Source organism: Danio rerio, chromosome 20 (genome assembly GCF_052040795.2).
Source record: "Danio rerio strain M-AB ecotype USA chromosome 20, GRCz13ab, whole genome shotgun sequence".
Taxonomy (NCBI): Eukaryota; Metazoa; Chordata; class Actinopteri; order Cypriniformes; family Danionidae; genus Danio; species Danio rerio.
The window spans coordinates 39,523,286-39,542,364 of NC_141040.1; positions in this window are offsets into that span (position 1 = coordinate 39,523,286).

Sequence of the window (19,079 nt, forward strand, 5' to 3'; positions counted from 1 at the left end):
CGAATTTAATCTGGTCGCCTTTCACACAATGGATGTGCTATTAAAATGCTACGATGCATTCCAGATAGTGTTCAGGCGAAAACCATGGAAGCTGTTCTTAGTTACCACCTAACTAACGGGTCATATAATGCTTTTTTTTTATTTTTTATTTTTTTAGGTTTTCCATTTTCTTTAGTGTGTTATACCTGTTTGTGTACACTACCTGACAAAAGTCTTTTCACCTATCAAACTTTTAGAAACAACAAATATTAACTTGACTTCTAGTCGATTTTTTGGTGTCAGAAGTGGCTTACATGAAAGGCAAAGGACTCTAGATTACGCTTATTTTACTGAAGTAAAATATGATCTTGTCCTGATTTTTAATTATTTAATTAGGACGATAAGGTCTGACTTTGCTTAGACAAAAGTCTTGTCACTTAACATAATAAAACTTAATAAAAGAATTAATATAGTGTATGACTCCGATAAGCTTGGAGGACTGCATCCATACATCTCTGCAATGACTCAAATAACTTATTAATTAAGTCATCTAGAGTGACAAAGAAAGTGTTCTTGCAGGACTCCAAGAGTTCATCAAGATTCTTTGGATTAATTTTCGATGCCTCATTCCTCTTAAACTAGGCATGCTCAATAATGTTCATGTCTGGTGACTGGACTGGCCAATCCTGGAGCACCTTGACCTTCTTTGCTTTCAGGAACTTTAATGTGGAGGCTGAAGTTTGAGCAGGAGCGCTATCCTGCTGAAGAATTTGCCCTCTCCTGTGGTTTGAAATGTAATGGGCAGCACAAAGGTCTTGATACCTTAGGTTGTTGATGTTGCCATCCATTCTGCAGATCTCTTCTGCAGGCCCTATACTAAATGTAAACCCTAAACCATGATTTTTCCTTCACCAAACTTGACTGGTTTCTGCAAAAATCTTGGGTCAATGTGGATTCCAATAGGTCTTCTGCAGTATTTGTGTTGGTTGGGATGCAGTTCAACAGATCATTCATCTGAAAAATCTCCCTTTTGCCACTTTTCCAAATGATCAACTGAAGTCAAGTTATTATTTGTTACTCTTACAACTGAGATCAACGGCAAGACCATTGTCAGGGAGTGTATGTGTAAGATATGCAAAGTTGAAAATTCCAAAAGGAATGACGACACCAAAAAATGCATTGATTGAATTGAATCCACATCATAGTCTTCACTAATTGTGAAAACAAAAGAGCTCTATATGTATTTTGTTGTTGTTGTTGTTGTTTTTGCTTTTTTTCCAACATGAAATAATGTGTCACATATAAAGAGATGCAGTTAATGCTGTAGCACTTTACAGTAACAGTACATGAATAATGATGTACTAATATGTGGAATAAATGTAATCCTATTATGAACTAATGATGAGTATGCGCTAACCAAGATCTAACTTTAACCACAACATGAGTGACATCGAGTTCATGTGCCAATAATGACTACCTTATAATTGTACATTATTGGTAATTAATTTATTAAAGAACACTTTAGTTTTAGCTGAATTTAACTAACATGTAATCTATCATTATGTCTTTAGATTAGATTCAACTTTACTGTCATTACACACAAGTACAATGCAACAAAATGCAGTTCAGGTCTAACCAGGAGTGCAATACCAGCAAGTGCAGGATATGGGTAATAATTGCAAATAATTGCAGTTATGGAAAAACTATGGTGATATTTACAGATGGATGTACTATGAACATTATATAGAGGTTCTATTAACTATGAACTGAGACCTCTATATAATGTTTATAGTACATCCATCTGTTAGTATCATGACTTTACATATAGGGTCACGTTATAATTAACGCATTCTCAGCTACTCATGTACTCTGATGTTTAAACATAAAAGTCATGCACGTCTGTCTAGTGCATGTTTGCATTGAAAAATAAAAGTAAAGTGTTCTTTCTACATCAAAATAACCAGTTTATTTTATGTGACTCATGTTGTAGTTAAAGTTAGTTCTTGATTAGTGAATGCCTTTACTCATTATTAGTTTATAATGAAGTAACCTTTAGTTTACGTGTTAGTACATCATTATTCATGTACTGTTTGTCACAGAAAGAGACTGAGAGCAGAACTGAGTGAGTAAATGTAACAGTTTATTGCAGATTATTGAGAACAGGTAATATAGCAAACAGGTAATGTCTTTTCTCTTAAAAAAGGTGAGCAGTGGACCAGGATGGATTTAGCTGGAGACGATGGATACGATAAATGGATACACACAACCAGGAGGGAACCAACACTAGGAAGAGAGACAAAGATACTAGGTACAATGACGCTGGCGCAGACAAGATCTCTATCGGTTTGACCGATCATGAGAGTTCGTCCTTCTCAATGCGACGAGGCCAAGGGGAGCGCCGGGTTTTATGGGTTGGAGTGAAAAGCGGGGAATGACATGCAGGTGCGTAAGTGATCCGTTTTTGGGTGATGGGGATCTTGCTGATTGAGGTGAGTGAACACATTGAGTCATGTGATTGGGAGTGGGGAGATCCTGGCCTGGCTGTGACACTGTTACTGGAAAGTTGTAGTTTTACTGTTAATGCTATTTTGTTTATATCATGCATATTATTCAATAATGTAATTGTTCAAATGGTTATCCCTGAACAATCATGACAGCATTACAAATCATATTGAAATAATAACTGCAGTTTTTGGACCATTTATTTGAACTATGAGTATAGTGTATATGTATAATTATGCAGAAGGACTTTTAATTTTGCAGTAACCTGGTTCATGTGCTTCCAATGAACTGTAAGCCGTTCCAAAAATGGCGTGTTTAGGGTCTGTTTTCTTAAAAAATCGGCTATCTCTACTGCCTGATTGATATGAGATATAAAGTGGGTCTTAAATATAATCTGATTATATTTTAATTACGTCACAACATTGATGCTGTAAAAACGACCATTTAAAATTTAAAAAAGTTACATTGACCGTTCTCTAGGAGGTTCATCAATATGGGAAGAAACACTAGCTGTGCATATACCCTATTAAAAACTCCGCCCTCCCTATAAAGTGGGCAGGGAGATGCAACTCATTTGCATTTGAATGTACACACATGAAAACATTTTTTTCTCATAATCAAAGGGTAGCAATTGGTGCTCTAATTGTTATTTGGCATGGGCTGGTATTAGATTCTGACGGTATGATATAAATATCACACTTTCACAGTATCACGGTATTGTGCTCACTGCTCTAAAATATATTCTTTTTAACTGTCTGGCTAAAAAAACTAAAACTTTTTTTCCCCTTTGTAAGCAATGTACTGTAAAATGTACTAAAAATATTTTGTAGCAGTAAACATGTTAGGTTAAATAATTCAAATAAATCTTTGACTTCTGCTGTCTTCATTTGTTTCAAAAACACAGATTTCACTACAATTGAAAATGGCGTCTTTGGATTTTTTTCTGCCGGAGATACTGTTGTCCTAAAAAACAACAAAAAAGTAAAATAAAATGAAAAATCTTACATGCCTTAGGTAAGGTATTACAGAATATTTTGGCGGTTTTAAAACCTTGACTTTTCCAAACCGCGGTATACCTTGAAAACGGTTATCGTTCCATGCCTGTAACATAACTCTATAATAAATGAGTATTTTAAGCTAAATATCACAGACACTCTCTGAGAACACCATAGACTTATATTAAATATTGTGGTGGTATCATTTGATCCTTAATTTATTTTCTTATCTAAAAAGTGTTCAACTTAAGAACCTGAGGATGGCCTTTCCTTTTTTGCCTTTCTACCTGCCGTGCCTCTGTATGCCAATTCTTGTTGCACTTTTGATGTTGATGAATGGTGCGGATTTCTTAATTCCACTAGATCCAGAATCAAGTTGCCTCATTATTCCGACGAGAAGGTCATATCCAAGTGATTGATTGTGCTTCCATTTTATAAAAGAGAGCATTGCTTTATTAAAGTGCTAAAGAGTTTTTGAAAGCTTAAATCTTTAGCAAAGCACGACACTTTCCTGTAGCTTTCAGAGTTATTTGTGTTAGTCTCGAGGCTTTGTGTAAATAAAACAATTGCGTTTCCGTACAATGCAGTGCAGTGATGCAAAACACTGCAACGTTTGCCATCCATTTAGGAAACCAACATCTTTGAAAAGAAGTAGTGGGTATATTTTAAGCATGCTTTTTATATGATGTGACCTTTTTGGAGGTATAATGTGTGAACTTCAGTCTATGAATTTTTCTACCTTTTGCCATTTAATGAAAGCATTAACCTCCATACTGACACCAGTCTCACAAAACATCCTGAGAGAGCAGCGTTGATGTTGTGGGAGCCATCCGAGTGCATTTCTAATCATCCTGCATACTGTATAGTTGCCGGTGTGTATGCCATTTGACAGTCTCTCGTGGCATTTGAAATTACCATACATAACTGCAAGTGTTTTGTTGCCATGGCTACGGCTGGATCATATAAGGGATTGCCCCTGGTTTGTCCTTGTGGAAGACTCCAGATACGTCATGTTCAGTGCAAGGCTGTTGGTTGTGGGCTGACTGCAATTGCTTGATAAATGCCACAGAATGGGCAATGTGTGGACAGATTTGAATGCCATCAGAACAGCCATCTGCACTTAGCATTTATAGGGCAAGAGAAAAGCAAAGCACGAATAAAGTCGTTCTTTTGGGGTGGAGAATGGAAGTCATGAATACTTTGCTTTGGTGTTTACATTTAAAAAGTGCACCAGATTTAGAAGGGGTTTGTGAATTAGCTCAAAAGGAATACTTCAAAGGAACTTTTTAAATTCAAACAAACGAATCATCCAGTGATCATTCAGATGGACAGTTGACTTTAATTATGGCTATTGCTATCAAAAATAAAAATCCATGTAAGTTTAAGCAGGGAAGCAAGATCGGAGTTTAAGACATTAAATTCATAAACATGCACAGCCACCTTTATTTATGCAACATAAAACTTTATTGACTAATCTAACAGAAACTTAAGTCTAACACAAACACACGTTCATACATGTTGTAGAGAAAAGGAAGAAAAAAAATAAGAGTTTGAGTAAATGAAATGATGGAAAACCCTCAGATTTTGTAAAACCAAACCAAGCAAAACAAAAATAATCAATTTAACCCTTCTATGGTCTCTTTAGTGTTACATTTAGTTTACAGCAGTTCAGTGGTAATTCTGGAAGTGTTCCTTTTGTGATGTGAAGAACTCCCTCTTGAGCACTCCCTCTGTTGAGCACGTGACTAGCTGGTGGTCAGTTCTTTGTGCTTGCGAGGCTTGGAGTGGGGTGGAGTCTGGATTTTCATGTTGAGATGGCAAAACTGTTATCGGTTTCATGGCACACTAAACTTGACTAGACTCTTGTAAAGAAAAGTATTGGAGATGGGAATGTCTGAGCTGTGCGATTAAGCCATTTTGTCTGGGTTCAAGTGTTTCTCTGGTCTGGGCGGTTGCCTTAGGCACAAGCTTTTATAAAGATGGTTTTGTACCCACACTCAGAAGCCGTGTTGACCAATGACAAGTTAACTCCCCTGAGGGACGTTTTATAGTCTTTGTTCCAAAGCAGGGTGATTTGCATAGGCATTCTGGGTGTAAACCAATGCAGAAATGTTTATGTTTCTTAAAATGTTAATATGTTGCACTCGTATTAGCATAAAATGTAAACAATCATCCAGCACATCAAGTTAGCTTTGCAGGGACATCAAACATGAACCATCTACAATCTAGTTTAGCTGTGTTAGAGTTAAACATTGACTGCGGAAGTATTAAAACTACAATAATAATATTGTACATGAGCAAGAGACTTGTTGCAAAAACACCTAATTACACATAAAGAGAAAATAAAGATTTAAATTAAAAGTATAAGACTTAAGCAAGGAACTTATAGAAGTTCCTTCGAAGCATTCCTTCTTGTTGTAAATACCTTGGAATCGTATTACAACTGACCATCAGTCTTTTCCTGTGTAGGAGAGGTCGGTGGTGTATTATTTGCTGAATAAAAGCAGAACAATTATGTGTCTGATTTGCCATATTTGTTACAGGTTTATAATACACTTTTTTAGCTCCTTTAAGAGTGGGCAGATTTATATGGTGTTCTGACACTTGATATTACAGACTATTGCTGTAGGGAATTAATATGCATGTTTAATAACGAATTGTTTGCCTTAATACTGCGCATATTAATTTAAGCAGGCATCCTTAGAGCTTGGATTAATTTATCTTTTAATTGAGCAACAGCATTTTCTGCTTTTGTGAATGTATTATGAATTCATAGCTGAGTAATGATTTGGGCTTTGAAAAAGATAGCTCTAATTTTGATGTCCACAGAATGCAATGACTTAAAATGCCACAAGGCTGCTGACAGAGTGCATTTGGTTGTGTTGAATGAAAAGAGACTTGAAACCCTCTGGAAAATATTTAGGCATTCTGTCAAAAAGGTCATTTCTCTGAGGAGCTTAGAAAATGGAGCTCATAAGTTACTGCAAAAGCTGTAAAAATCTGTCAAGGTTTCCTCTAGTAACCACAAAGGAAAGTATTACTCAGTGTGCTCTGTTAAAACACATCTTGACGGCACCCACGCTACTGCAGGATGAATATGTAAATATGCACTTTGCACAAAACACAAAGGTGAAAGTGACAGGGGTGAGAAAATTGCAGTTGAGAAAGCATGTGATCGTAGAAAAATAGATGTTTATATAAATTCTGCAAAGTCATGCTTATTTCTCTAGCACTTTTATTACAGTATTAATCATTAAACCCAACCCAGGCTCATGCTGATTACGTATCCCTGTATACATTTCTGGAGAGAACAAAATACGTCCCAGGAGCTACGTTTTTTTTTTTTTTTTTAGCAGTTTTCCTTTTTGCAAATCTGCTAGAGGGCCTTGTTTATGCTTTTTTAGATCATGAATTCATTTCTCGAGTGCCATTCGCATCTGCTGTTCTCGTGTAAATCCACCAGAGGTCGCTGTCGATTGACTGACTTACTGACTGACCAACGGACTGACCAGCCCTCTGATTTTTACCACTTATTCAGAGTTTACCACATTCTCACTCTGTTATTTACTTGTTTATTTTATTTTTTACCTTTTGTTTTTGTCTTACCCGCTTTCTGGAAACCATTCTTCACCAGACTCAAACCCTGTTGTCGCGGTCAACTCCGCTCTGCGTTTAAATGTTTGCTGTCATACATGTCGAGCTATCGGACAAACTGGTTCAATTAATTTTAATTCATCTTTATTTGTATAGCGCTTTTACAATATAAATTGTGTCAAAGCAGCTTCACAAGGAAGATTATAGTAAATTGAAAAAGTGTCAGTTCAGTTTTTAGTGTTGAAGTTCAGTTCAGTGTGGTTTGATTTTCACTGCAGAGCATTCAAACACTGAAGAGCTAATGCATCGATGCGCAGCTCCACGGGTCCCGAACCATGCAAGCCAGTGGCGACAGTATCGAGAAAAAAACTTCACCAATTTGCAAAAGTTAAGAATTTCTTGAGAGAAACCAGGCTCAGTTGGGCACAACTATTTCTCCTGGTAACAGTAGAAAAGCCACCCATATGGTGGTAAGTGGTCTGCTGGTAAGTGAGAAAAGAAACAGCATCATACTGCCCTGTAGTGTTCATTTTAAAGATGAAATGCAGCCATACATACCTCTGGCTACGTAATATAGTAGAAACATATATAGTACTACATTTTCAGAATGAGTCTATGTTGATTAAACCTGTCAAACATTATTGCAAAATAAAAGCTGTCTCAGAAACCATAGACAAATTACAATGCATTTTTCATTAAACTGCATAATAGTCATAATTTTTGAATTCATACCAAAAATCATTAAAGACAGCTGAAAAAGACTGTAAATTTCCTACCTTAAATAAATAAATGTGTTGTTAATAATAGACATTTAAGAACTTAATTTCTTAGTTTGCTTAATAAAATGTATTTAGGAACCTATTTTCACTTTCCATGTCATTTTCCCAATATTTAGATTTTTTTTTTTCAGTGTTCCACCAAATATTGTCTTATCCTAATCCTAACCCACCATTCATCAGTGGAAAGCTTATGTAATAATCTAATGTGATTTATAAATCTCAGTTTCCAAAAATCTACCCTTCTGACTGTTTTTTTTTTGGTCCTGGGTCACATATTTCATTTATGTTTATACAAAATAATTTTATAAAGTTAAATTTATGTCTGTAGAAAAAACTCTTTTTTTAATATAAAGGTCTTGGTAACGTAGCCTCAGGCAAACTTTGATTGCATTATAGTTTCTTATCACTATGCCAATTGATTTCATAGCCTACAACAGAAAAAAATCACATAAAAAACAAAACAAAAAGCTTTTGAAAGATGTTTAAGAAACTAATCCCACACACAGAAGTGAAAAAAACTTGACAAACGTCTTTGAAAAACAGCATCTGAGCAATATCTGTAGGTGTGCCCTACATACACATATAAGTGTTGTATATATTGTATTTAGGACAGCATTGTTGAATTTTTAAATAACCTTCTGTTTTTGAAGTATGATATATTGGAATAACCATAGATTAAATTACTTTCTGCGTATCTATTTATCTATTTGATCTATTTATGCATTTTATAGAAATTTTATGAAAATATTATTCTATTTTATTCTATTTTATTCTATTCTATTCTATTCTATTCTATTCTATTCTATTCTATTCTATTCTATTCTATTCTATTCTATTCTATTCTATTCTATTCTATATCAGTGTTTTTTAATTCAAAATATTTGAGACATGTCAAAGCAGAGCTCATCCATGATGACCCTTCCAAATGTAGTCACATCCGACCTTTCCATCCTAGGGGTAAATTCTAAGGTTCCAAAGAATATTTTTTCCCTACCAACATATTCTATGTAGATGTGAAACAACAATTTAACATAATGCATTTTATGGCTCCTTGGCTTCTGCTCACAATGTATTAGTATTAAGTTTAAACATAGGTTTAAAGCTAGTGTTAAAAAAAGCTTTCCAAAAGTTACTTCAAATTCGGGTATCTAGTTGTCGTTGAGCATCAGAAGAGCAGATAGCCACAGGAGAGCTTCTCTAACTGGACACTCATCTCACATGCCCCAGTCTCACCCCGCATGACTCAGAGAAGGGACTGAGCTAAAAGTTTAATGAAGGTTTAATGCTCTGCATGATGATGCACGTCCTCCAGGGCGGTGAGGATGAAGTCTGACTGAGGGGGTTTTCCCTTGTGTGTGAGTGTGCCTGAGTGTGTCACAACTGACACTCATCACCAGCTCTCTGAAGCACTGGCTCCACAACTGGACCACTAACCTTTCATTAGCTCCTTTTTCTGGCTTTTTTTTTTGTATAATTTGACATAAATCACAGCATGTAAACCAAAAACAAACATCAGATAAAAGATTAAGCAGTTAAGCATTTATACAGACTTAATACAAAAATAAAAGAAAATGCATTGATTTGTGTACTGGTAAAGTTAGTGTGTGTTATTATCAGAATAAAAAAATGCACAGTGTATAAGTATAGTTTGTACAGTATATACATGTATACACTCACCGGCCACTTTATTAGATACACCTGTTCAACTAGTCGTTAATGCAACTTTCTAATCAGCCAATCACATGACAGCAGCTCAATGCATTTAGGCATGTAGACATGATTAAGACAATCTGCTGCAGTTCAAACCGAGCATCAGCATGTGGGGGGGGGGGGGGGGGTATTTTCTTGGCACACTTTGGACCCATTAGTACCAATTGAGCATCATGTCAATGCCCCAGCCTAGTATTGTTGCTGAACATGTCCATCCCTTTTTGAGCATGGTGTACCCATCTACTGATGGCTACATCCTGCAGGATAACGCTTTGTGTCATTAAGAGTGAATCATCTTAGACTGGTTTCTTGAACATGACAAAGAGTTTACTGTACTTAAATGGCCTCCACAGTCACCAGAACTCAATCCAATAGAGATGTATGTATATGTGTGTACATACACCTCACCACACACACACACACACACACACACACACACACACACACACACACACACACACACACTATATATATATATATATATATATATATATATATATATATATATATATATATATATACAGTATCATTTTTCTTGCTTCTTCAAAGTACTTATTTAAAATGATCTGAAATAACATGATCTTTGAGTTTTTTTGGGGTCAACTTAATTGTTTTATGTTCAATCCATTTAAAAATGTAAGAAAAAAAAACAAGAAAAAAAAAACAAGACAACATGAAGGGATTGTGTGGAACCCTGCATTTTTTTTCAGTGTACGTATACAAGAGCATGGAGCATACATTCATTATTAAATATGCCTTCAATGCAGTGTATGTTTCCTCAGATAAAAGATAAAATCTGCCAAATGCATAAATGCAAATGCCCTCAGTGGGTAGTTAAAATATAGATCTTTATGGCAGCTGCTTCTGATCATAAAATATGCAGATCAAAATAATAAATGTTATATCAAATTTGTACATTTTGTCATTTAATATTTATGATTTATGGTGAATCCATATGTATTAATAAATTATTGTTCAAATGAATATTTAAAACATATCCACATGAGCTTTTTTAAGGCTTTAGAATGTCTCAGGAATTTCAGCGCTCATATCAGCCAATAACAAAACACACAACACACATTTTAGCAGTTTGTGCACTTCATGTCAGCAGTTTTTTCTCATGAAATGTGTTGAGTGAACAGTTTTCCAAACCAGTTTGATCAGAAACACCTCATAGCCTGTTTGATTCTTGATTCTGCTTTGATCTAAACAGCATTGTTTTGTTTGAGTAAGCAAAGGTTTTTGCCAGAAGAGAATCTTGGCCTCAAGGCTCACAGCTAACCAATAATGTCATGTACCATCAGTGAAGAGATCAAAAGAGGAGCAGATAAAAGTGCTCTTTCTATTCAGATTTCTTTCTCAACCCTTTGGTGTACTCTATTGCCTGTCTGTTCCCTTTATATATGCGTTTAGTGGAGCTGTTAATTAATTACTGCAGTAAAAGGCTAACAAGAACCCTTTCCTTTGGCCTCTCTGTCAGTCATAAATATATATATATATATTTTGAGATAGGAGTGTTGATGCTAATTATGAGTGTGATGCATCCACAGGATATTGCAGGCATGGTGCTCAGTTGGTGGTGTGGACAGGTGGCATCTCATGCATATTCATGGAGCAGGCCTTATTCTCTGACAGCACCGGCGCGAAAGGCGGAGAAGGAAGCAAATGCTTTCAGAGAATGTGATGCATGGTCTGTTACCATAGCAATAAGTCTTCAGTCAGCCCACACTACATAATTTGATACCGTTTTTCTATGTGTGCAACATTTGGGCCAATACTCCACTCAGTCATTCTTGCTTAGGGGTTTATGAATCGTCCCCCTAAGTCTTTAAAGGTAATAGATATGACATAAAAGACATCAAACATTGAATGGAAAAATGTAGCTGGAAATTATACTGTATGCATCACCTTATTTCACTTCAAGTCAAATTATTCCTTAATTTTTGAGAGATTTTTTAAGTTGATGAGCTGCCCACTATGATGAACCTGAGGTTTTTATCTTTATTCCCAGATGGTTGCTGGCATACAGAAAGAAAAGAGCAGAATGCATTGACTATGCAGCGTGCATCAGCGATTTGACCCCAACCCACTGAGGTCACCAAACAAGTCCATGCTTTCCTGCTTTGGCTGTTTCCCGATGCCAGAAATCTTGTGTTTGCTGTGACTGCTTTAAAGAGAAACACTGAAGAACTCTGGGTTTAACAAACATGCTAACTGTGTGTTCATGTTTGAATATAAGATGCACAGATAGAGAAGTGGCCCACAGGTATACCATTGGCCCCAATTAGTATTGTATAATAGAGAAACTTAATTCTGTGCATGATCCCCATCCATTACTACTTTTGAACTTTAAAATTAGCTATTAATTTAGTCTGAGAGACAATTTAAAGTTTATAAAACGTTTTATAATGAAAGATATATGTGTAACATTCTTCAGAATAACTTTTTTTATGTTCAACATTAGAAAGAAATTCCTAAAAGTTTAAAACTACTTGAGTTGTTAGTAAATGGACATTTTCATTTTTGGGTGACCTGTTCCAATCAATGGTTCGTGGTTTTAGATGTACCTTCTGTTTCTTTGCAGTTTATTGGCAGTGTAGTTATTGTGACATGATCATACAGTACATTGGATTGCAATATTTTCTTCACAATATACTTATTTTTAGCCGTATATCCACATATATCGGATTGATCCATGGGATGCTTTACTCAGAAATTGAATACTCACAGTATTGAATACAGTCCCAGCAGTCTATATTATGTGTTGCGGTCGTGCAATCAGACTTTCTTAACTGATTCTCTGGGTTTGTTTTGCTGCATTGCAGTGCTCGTTGCCTCTATGGCCATGGCATAAAGGGAGGGGAGATAATCCCTCATGCTTCAGACTCTTTCAGCTAAACAGCCTCCAGACCACTACTGTAACTCTCTCTGCTGATAAAACTTGCATAACTTTGTTATCTACTGTGCAAAATGTGATGTCATGATCCTTTTAAAATATTCTCCTGCATTCATTCACTTGAGCCACAATAGAACTACCTCAAAAACAAGGCTTTGAATTGGAAAAACACTTACCTTCAGAAAAGAATTAAATTATTTAAATATCTGTATACAACCTGTGTTTTTTTTAAACAAAAAATTTTAACTAAAAAAAAGAGTCAAGAATGCTATTGCAAAAAGTATTTTAAGCAGCATAAACATACAATTTTCCTCTCTAATGTTGCATGTAGTTCAACTTTAGAGTAGTAGTCTTTCAAGAGTAGTAGTCAACATTTTTGTCATTTTGACAGCCAATTTAATAAATTGTGGAAAAACTAGTCCAAATTCTAAATTTATTATCCATTTATCAGTAAATATAGGCAATGTATTTTGGTGTATTTAAAGAAAAGGTTTATCTAACAGATATATTTATTAAAATAATCTTTTAGTCATCAAGCAGATTTAGAAATTAAAAGATAATACAATTACATTATTATTTGAAAGATAATACAATTAAATTCAAGTAAAAAATTGTAAAAAAAAAAAAAAAAAAAAAGACAAATTACAACATTTTAACATTTTTTTTTTTTTGCTTCTCTTTATTTTTCTTCTTTTTAAATTTGTCTTTAATATTTTCAATAACATAAATTTGGGTGTACAAGTTTTTGGACCATTATCAAGTTATGTTGTTAGATAAGCTCCAGATTTGGCTTCAGTACGGACTAATCTAATGTATATGCACAAATATTATATTGCATAGCTTCCTATTAAAAATATGAATTTAAAAGATACATTTGTGAGGGGTGTACTTATATATGCAGAGCACTTTATGTTGTTTAAGTTTATTGTGTATTATATTAAATGTTGTTGGTTAGGCTTTTCTTATTCTCATTATTATAAATGTCCACTTAAAAATAATGAAAAAAATTCTGTGAAGTAAATTTCTATAGGCCATTTCATTCCAGATCCATCTTGTGCTGTTGGCAGGAGAGTAAATCTTGAAGCCGGCGTTACACAGTGAAACAGGATTTGTTGTGGGGAATTTGAATTACTCACAGATCAATATACATTCTCAGCAGTCTCACCTGTCATCAGGAATAAATACACCAAGTGCACATCATGCCCTCAGAGACCCGACTATAACACACAGCTACTGCAAGTAGAAAAGTACCTTTGTCAACTGGAGATGATTTAAGACCACTTAGTTAAGAATGTATGCAAAAAAAAAAAAAAAAAAAAAAAAAAAAAAATATATATATATATATATATATATATATATATATATATATATATATATATATATATATATATATATATATATATATATATATATATATATATATTAATTACCTTCTTTTGACACTTTTTTATGAATTGGGAAAGTCATGTTCAATTTGGATATAAAATATTACAACTTTAATTATTTTTTTCAAATGTTCTGATTTTTCAGTAATTTTATATTGTCATTTTGTTTTCAAAATCTTAAAAGGATAGTTCACCCACAGATGAAAATTAATAATTTACTCACTTTTCACTTGTAACAAACCTGTTTAATTTTTTATTTTTTTTTGTTAAACACAACAAAAAACAATTTGAAAAGTGTTGGAAACCATTGACTTCAATAGTATTTGTTTTCCTACAATATATGCCAGTAGTTACTGGGTTCTTGACAATATCTTCGTTTGTGTTCAACAGAATAAAGGAACATTAAGGTTTGGAACCACTTGAAGGTGAATAAGTAGTGAGTAAATCATCATTTTGGGTGAACTATCCCTGTACTGCTTCTCTAAAGTAACAGTAATGAAAAACTTTCACCTGCTTATCTGTAAACTGTACCTAGAGTTTTATCTAGAGATACTCACGTTAACTCTTTATATTATATTTCTAGTTTTTTTATATTGTTCATGCTCTGTATGTACAGTTCTGCATGCCACAGATAAAAAAATGGCCTTTTAATCTAGCAAAATGATAAGATTTTCTTTAAAATGGCAAAAATCAGATGTTTTTCTCACATCCTAAAAAACAACAAATGCAACATACATTGTCAGGCTTTTTTTTTCTGAATTGCAACTTTTCCCACATACAAATTAATCTCTCCCTAGTTTATATGTGAATTGATAAACTTGCATTATATAAAGAGTTTTGACTTTTTTTTTTTTTTTTTTTTTTTGCAAATTCTAGTTTAAATTTGGTAATTGTCTTTTTTTGTTTTTCTCAAAATTGTGACTTCCATTCTCGCACTCTTCCTAAGCTCAAATTTACAGACTTTCAGAATTACAATATCTGGATGCAAACTTGCAGCTGAGAAACACAGACTCCGAAATGCAATGTCAGGCACAATGCACCCAACGGAGCTAGTGATGTCACGGTGAGGGGTGGGGTTAGGGGCGGGGTCAATTATCTCCAGAATAGTTAATTTTTCTCACATAAAACTTTTCACTCTTAAAACCGCAAACATAGATTTAAGAAAAAATGTCTGAATTGATACACAAAAAAGTCTGAATATTGATCTAATGCAGTCACAATGGAGAATATCCCAGCTTATTATTTGACCCCCTGATGCATTTGCATGCCCGTCAACAAGGCAGTATTTAATTTAATCTGTCTCAGTGTCTCTGCCTTTTCATTGTGTAAATGTATTACTTACAGAAAAAAATAGAAAGCCAGATGCATTAAAATGATCTATTACAATGTCTGATTGTTTTCAGAGAAATCCCTCCAGGTGGTTCAGCAGCTTAGAATTGCTTTGGAATCATTACTGCATCAGTTTTTTGATTGAATGAACGATGTATTTGAGAGGGGCTTCCCCTGAGATCATCTGATAATGCCAGACGACACATCTGCAGGCTTCATGTGCTCATATCAGCCACTCACATCCAAATCAAACTTAAGATGAACACTAAAAATTCTCAGAACACAGTATTTCTGGAAAAAAAACTGTGGGAAGGCAAATTATCATAAGGTAAAACATCTTCTTTTTTTTTACCAAGGAGCTCCATACAGATTGCAAAGGCAGATACTGATAAGATCATGGTTTGTGGACTTTGGGGTTTTACAATGTGGTCACATGTTGATTGGTCAATTTGTGTATCTCAGTTTTTGGGCTTTGGTCCAAGTGTGCCGCAAGCCTGCGTTTGAGTGAAGGTCTTGGCCGTTAGATCGCCCCCTGGGGGCTGGCTGCAGTACAAGTCATAAAGCCCGCCTCCTCCGTGTTAATGAAGGAGACTTATACTTGCAATAAAATGTCCCGAAAGATGGTTCTGGTCGATTAAGGCACTGGTTATTGTGCTGAAATAGGTGCAGATCTTCATTTTTGTAAACAGTTTGTTTTTAGCAGTAATTTAATGCTGGGCGTGTCATCGTGATTGACAGCTGTGATTGACAGTTTCTCAAAGCAGTGCGTCTGAGCTGAGGTAGGAGACTGAAGTATTATTATTTGATTTCTGTGTTATTTTACCATGACAGAATGAGTTCAGCAGTAAACTACAGTTTCTGACATACATGATCTGGTGGAACACTGTTTATTAGCTAAGGTCAGGGCTTTTTTCGGGCTTTATTAGTTTGCTGATGCACGTACGCCTAGCCACCCAGATAGCAAAATACACTCAGGCCAGTTCCGGCTAGATTTTCGCCTGCCGGAGACTTATCCCTCAGAGCTCAGACTGACTACCTCTGCTGGACCTACTCTGGATGCCTGGACTCACTGCCCGATTCCAGCCCGAGTCAATCGAGCAAGATGAGGCGGCCGAGCGAGCCGGCGCTGCCGCATGCGAGCCGGAATCAGCCCGCGACGCCGCGAGTAGGTAATGCGCTGCGGCCCGGTGCTGGCGCGACTGAATATATAAAACCCTCAAATTTGTTAACGTTATTACATCCATTTGTGTTGATATGACTGCAAACGCATGCTGAGAAGTTTGGGGGGCGTGGTTGATTTTACATAAAGCGTTTGGTTGGAAGCTCGACTCCGCTCATTTTCGCGGCTCCTCCTCTGGCTCCATCAGACAGTCCTTCTGCGCATGTCAAGGCTCCAATTTCAGCAGTCTTTTGCGACAGTTTGTGCCCGTCAAGCAGGCGTTTTGCCCTCAAGGCGTTCAATGGGAAAAGGGGCTGTCGCGTCGTCCATATTTTTTACAGTCATTGCTTTGGTCACATGGCAAAGAAAGATACAAAATAAGTGGTTAACTTTGCTCTGCTCTCTTTTCCTGTTATGTACTTTTCCTGCTCTCTCTCTTTTACTCTCTCTCTCCTTCCCGTTGTCTCTCCCTCTCTCTCAGGTCATTTTATTATCTCTCAAAGATGCAAGACACAATGCACTCAACCAAGCATAGTGACTTCGCTGTGATGGATATAGCATTTTGGGCTGGGGTTAGGTGAGCCCGTTTCAAAGCATTACATGCAGCTCAAATTGCATCTGCACTGAGTTTGCAGCCAGACCCCTCTCACATTTTTAGCTATTATAACTGCCCTTATTTCCATTTTTGGTATAAGATTGCAGAAAGATGTTTTAAAACGTACAGTTTTTCACCATCATACAGATATTTTTTAGTAATTAGAAGTTCAAGCAGCTGTAGTTAAAACTCATTCTTACACATGTCTAAAACATCTAAACCAAGGAACTCTAACTCTTTAAATTTTTAGTTTTTATAATACATACTTTAAGTTTCTATACACATTTTACTGTAAAGTTTAAAATGTTTCTCTTGACCTTGATCAATTTGAATTAAAAAAATATTTTAACAGAGATTTTTTTTCAACACATTTTTAAACATAATAGTTTTAATAGCTCATTTATATTACATTTTATATTTTATATTTTATATCACATGCTAATTACATTTGCATTTACCATAATGACATTACATAATGCTTTTCTAGTGATTTTACAAGGGCTTGAAAAGAGCTTGAGTGAAATTTAAAGACTTAACTGGGTTATTTAGGTTAACTAAACAAGTCATGGGCCTCACAAAATGAATAAATGAAATTTAAAATGTTTAAATGTAATATATTTTTGACTTCAAAATAATTTATTTAGCCTCAGTTGCAAAATTGTATATTCTAGCCAACCAGCAAAAATAAATACAAATTTTGTATTGGTCTTACAAACAATCTATGTTTGTTGAAGGTATAGTCTAATGTCTTTGCTCTGAGACTCACAGCCATAATTGACAGCTTTTTATGAGAAATGACATGGACACATCTGGCTTATAGACATTCACATTAACTATCCATTTCCTCTGTAGGGGGAAATCCTGTACATGTTTCTACAGAGCTTGGCTACTGACTGAAGGCATTCATCTCTCGTATCTATTATATCTGCATTTCAACATTACACCCATCAGCAAATACAAAATCATATTTACAAATTGCCCATTATTTTTGGACTTGATTGTAATCCTAATTTAACATTTGGAAGCTTCTTGTAAAAAATTGTGTAACATTTTGTCTTTGTGGTAATTGCAAAGGTCTCGCAAAGCTGAAAATCTGCAATTATGTGACTCCCACATGTGCATTAGCAAAGTCTGTAGGTCACACTGACTGAAGCTTTCATTAAGACTAATTATGTTGTGTTTTGATCCTCTTTCTATTTTTTATTTATCTGTTGTTTTTTCTGGAATTTAATAGTAATTTTGTATAAAATTGAACCACTCTTCTCATCCTTGAGATCAATTTGTACCGATAAAATTAATTATAATGTGGGCTATTAATCTGAAGGAGTTTTGAGCGTTTTTCTTATGTTTAGCCTTAGGCATAATAATTTTGTAATGCTGATAAACTCCTCTATTTTGATATTAATACTAATTTACATTAATATGTAGTTTTACTAATGTTAATAATAAATAATTGTATTGTTTTTCTAAAGTAGTACTTTATTACATTTATTTATTAATAATTATAATAACAATTCCTTACATTTATATAGTGCTTTTCTGGGCACTCAAAGCGCTTTACACATAGGGGGGAATCCCCTCATCCACCACCAGTGCGCAGCATCCACCTGGATGACACTTTGCGCCAGACCACACACCACACACCAACTGATTGGTGGAGAGGAGACAATTGATGAAGCCTCTTATGATATGGGGAGGGTTAGGAGGCCAGGATGAACAGAGGCCAGTGGGCAGAATTGGCCAGGATGCCAGGGTTAAACCTCTACTCTTTTCAAAGGACAACCTGGGATTTTTAACGACCACAGAGAGTTGAGACCTTGGTTTAACGTCTCATCCGAAAGACGGCACTCACTGAGCAGTATAGAGTCCCTGTCACTATATTGGGGTATTAGAACCCACACAGACCGCAGGTTGGGTGCCCCCTGATGGCCTCACTTACACCACTTCCGGCAGCAACCTAGCTTTCCCATGTGGTCTCTCATCCAGGTGCTGACCATGCGCAGCCCTGCATAGCTTCTGTGGGCGACTATGTGAGAGTAATCTCTCACCCTAATTAAACACACTTGAACAAGCGTATCAAGGTCTTACTAGGTGTACTTGAAACACCCAGGTGAATTGAGGCAAATTGGTGCAATATATATATATATATATATATA